This window comes from Nyctereutes procyonoides, unplaced genomic scaffold, assembly GCF_905146905.1.
Source record: "Nyctereutes procyonoides isolate TBG_1078 unplaced genomic scaffold, NYPRO_anot_genome, whole genome shotgun sequence".
In the NCBI taxonomy this organism is placed as follows: domain Eukaryota; kingdom Metazoa; phylum Chordata; class Mammalia; order Carnivora; family Canidae; genus Nyctereutes; species Nyctereutes procyonoides.
The window spans coordinates 22393759-22398086 of record NW_026575052.1 but is presented as its reverse complement, the minus strand read 5'-3'; positions in this window follow the sequence as shown (position 1 = coordinate 22398086).

Sequence of the window (4328 nt, the reverse complement as noted above, 5' to 3'; positions counted from 1 at the left end):
ACTTGCTCTTCACTATTCCTAGTACTGGGTCTCCCTCCTCTTGGAACCTGTTAGTATAACAAAATTATCCTTTCTTTTTTTTTTTTTTAAGATTTTCTTTATTTATTTGAGAGAGAGAGAGAGAGAGAGAGAGAGAAAGAAAGAAAGAAAGAAAGAGAGGATGTGTTCACATGCATGCACAAGCCAGTGGGGGTAAGGGGCAGAGGGAGAGGGCTGGAGAATCTTAGGTAGACTCCCTGCTGAGCACAGAGTCCCATGCAGGCTCAATCCCAGGACCCTTAGATCATGACCTGAGCCAAAATCAAGAGTTAGTTACTCAACTAACTGAGCCACCCAGGTGCCCCACAAAATTATCTTTTAAATGGCAATTTCTTCTGATCTGTGGCCTTGTGATATCTGAATAATAACAATACATATATTAAAAGAGCTCCCCTATTTCTGCTTCCCTTATTCTCTATACAACCTCCTTTCAATTGTTTATTGGGAGGTTAATGTAAATGAAAAACTGTACTTGTTTTTTTTTTTTAAAGATTTTATTTTATTCATGATAGACATAGAGAGAGAGAGAGAGAGAGAGAGAGAGAGAGAGAGGCAGAGGGAGAAGCAGGCTCCATCCTGGGAGCCTGACGTGGGACTCGATCCCGGGACTCCAGGATTGTGCTCCAGGCCAAAGGCAGGCACCAAACTGCTGAGCCACCCAGGGATCCCCAAAACTGTGACTTGTTAACCTTAAGTATAGACACTGCCAGTTATTTACTGGCAAAAGATGGGTTTATTTAGCAATAAAAGAGAATTGTGACCCAGGACAAAACCACAGGCAAATCCAGGAAACAAAGAAGAGGCACTCTTTTTTCAAGAGAAAAGGGGTAAGCTTGGAAGGGTATTATGAACTACAAGTCCATTGCAGTAAACTGGGAATTCAAAATTCAGAGTAGTGGCTTTTCACTGGTTGAGCTGTTGTGGTGGGGGAGGAGGTGGTGAGGGTAGGATGTGGAAATCATCTCTTCCTCCCACTAGAATAGCACAGTAGTATCCACATGCAAGGTCAAGTCCCTGTAAGGTCATGTCCATCTCTTCCTATTGGGTCTGCAATTGACTGTAGGTGGAAGGGTAGGAGAGTGCTCCCTGCAGAGATCCCCAGGTCAGTTTTTAGTGAGGTTTTTCATTACTGATTTTCACAACTACACACCAGCAAACGTAAATACTATTTTGCAAAAAAAAAAAAAAAAACACAATAAGAAAGGGGCGCCTGGGTGACTCAGTTGGTTAAGTGCCTGACTCCTGATTTTGGCTAAGGTCATGATTCCAGGGTTATGAGATCAGGCTCTGCACTAGACATGGAGTCGGCTTGAGATTCTCTGTCCCTCACCCTCTGCCTCTCTCCTCTCTCCTCTGTCTCCCTCTTCCTCTCTAAAACACACACACACACACACACACACACACACACACACACACACAAAGGAAGAGAAACACTTTTCTAAGTGCACTTGACCTGTGCAGATTCCCTTGCCTACTCATATGCAAATCTTCATCAGTCCTCCTTTGTTTATTACAGCTTCCAGATTCTGCATTAAATGAGGCTCATTAGCCAACAGGTTGTTCGGATGATAGTTACTTTGCGTTACACAAAAACATTGATCTAAAGCTCTGGAAATACTATTTCTACAAATCACATTATTTGCAGTGCACATCCTCACCTCTTGCCCTTGCAGGTAAGAGGAGGGAAGGAGTTTAGGTTTCCTATTATTTTAGTGCAAAGGCTAGACTGGATGATCTTTCAAGGTCCCATTTAGCCCTTAAAGTTGTTTGTTTGTGCATTGGTTCTGCCAACGGTAGAATGAAGGTCATGGATACTACTGTTTACTCATTTGTCATTATGTTGTGGTTCTGTTTCCTTTTTGAAGAGATAGCACTCCACCTTGCATGACTCTTCATCCTGTCTCAAGTGTTTTTTTTTTTTTCTCCAATAAGTGAGGAATACATTTCAGCATATGTTATGTGGACTGTCTTCAGGATTTTCCACACACGATTTTTTTCCTGAGCAGGATACCTTTTGTTTATAAACAGAATCTACTTTGAAATTCGTCTAGAAAAGGAAAGAAAAAGTGAAAGGCTGTGCCTTCCTAAGGTACAATCAAATTTTGTTACAATTTGTGTTAAATAAGCCTGTTTGTCAATATCTAAAGATGCTTGTATCCTCTTATTTCTCTTAGGTTGAACTAAATAGTGTGTCAATTTACTAAATCACTAAATCATGAGAAAGGAAAGAGAAATACTTCTTACTCTTTGTTCTGCATCTCAGGTGTGAGGTGCAATGACTCTAGTGTTTCAGGACTATTGACCTTTTCTGATTCTAGAACTGCTTTAGAAAAATTAAGAAATTCTGATAGGTTATATTCTGATTCTTTTTTTTAAAAGACCCTTTGTTTTGTGCACTGCCTCTTGAATAATGCTCTTACTCCGTTGAGGAAGAGAACTATTGAATCATCGTGTGTGTGTGTGTGTTGACTAGCAAATACACATACATGGAATAGTAGCAGGGCTTCTGTAACCAAGAGAAGTTTACGAAACATTTGATTGTTAAGGAAGTCGCAGTATTTCAGAGATTGACCTTGAAGTTTTAAAAAAGTGAATTGATCCACTGGAACAAGTACAAAGCCAGCTTTGGTGCTAAATGTAAATTGTTAAAAATGGTACGGAATAACATCTGCCTTGTAGTATGCCTTAATCAGCACTGTGAAAAATGAAAGTTTAACGATCTACTATAGTGGCTTCTAAGTGAAGGATAAACAAAGGATGAAAGAGTTTCTTGCATGGTTTGTAACTGATGCCATGAAAAATGTCAAGAACCATCTGCCTCAAACTTATCCAAACTGTCATCAAGTATTCTAATCCAGTCAAACGAGATACAACTAGAACAACCTATGTAACTTGCTGAAGGCTTATCAAAAGAGTTGTAAATAAAGAAGAAAAAAACCCATCAACTGTGTAGCCACAGATTGCAGCCAGCTTGCCTGTGGCTTTGAAATTCAATCCCATTTCTCTAGTCTGACAAACTGTACTAAATAGCAAAATGGATTTTTATTGCTCTCAGCCATTTTCACTTTAGTTGCTATCAGGAGATGAATACACAGTTTCCTAATAGAATAAGAATCATGATTTATTATTTTTTTTCAACGCACAGTCTGGTTTGGACCTTACCACTCAGTCTGTGGGTAGGTACAGACTATGTGCAGAGAAGCTACGCACTGCGTTTCTGTCGGGAAGAGATCACTCACCCATGTAGGGCCTAAGACCTCACACATTTTTTTTCTATTTGGAGCTTCTCTTCATGCAACTTACTAAATAAAATTTTCATAATCTACTCCTTAAGAGTAGGGAGTTCAAAATCATACTGATGGGGCTTAAATCCCAGCTCTACCGCTTATTGGCAGAGTGATCCTAGGCAAGTTGCTTAACCTCTCCGAACTTCCTGTTGTCAGGTGGAAGACTGAGATAATTATAATTACCTAGATTATAGGTACATGCGAGTTTATGCTTATGAAATTCCTGAAACATTGAAGCTTACTATGGCAGAGACAGGTAACGCTCACTAAGTATCCCTGTGCTCCTTTGGTTTCCCAGTCGTCTTTGCAATCTGATAGGGACCAAATCACTAGTTTCTGGCCAATGGACTGTTAGAGAGGACGTGCATGTCATTTCTAAGCCAAGATATTTAACTGCCTGTGTGCCTCCCTCATTTTTCTCCTTCCCTGTCAAGAAAACCTTGGAATTGATGTGTTTCAGACAGCAGAGTTACAAGATGAAGAAAGGCCACTGGTCCTATGTTGGATTGGGTTTAATTGCTGACATTCAGTGTTATTTTGTTATTGCACATGGCAGATCTGGGCCTAATACATAAGTCAATAAGTGGTAGTGTCTATAATTATATCTACTTTGCTACCAATAGAGACACAGTAAATATGTATTTAAATGGCATGCACTCTTCTGACTGCTCTGTTCTCTTCTTCAGCATTTTGACTAAATAGGAAAAGGAAGTGAGAAGAGGAAGGATGGTGATGTATATAACCATAGAACAAGGTAAAATGGTAAAGCCACAAGGATAGTTTTACAAAAGGGTCTCTGAGAAGTTAGCTGAGGTTACTTGTGGCTGAGACATTCTAGAAAAGATTGCATGGTTGTGGAGTCCCTTTGGCTAGCCTTAAGAAACAGGCAGTAGTGAAATAGGTCAGTGTAGAGGTGTGCAGGGCATTTCTTGCCTCACCTCCCCAAGATGGAGAATAATGCTAAAGTCCTTCACAAAAAAAGAAGAAATAGAAATGACCACG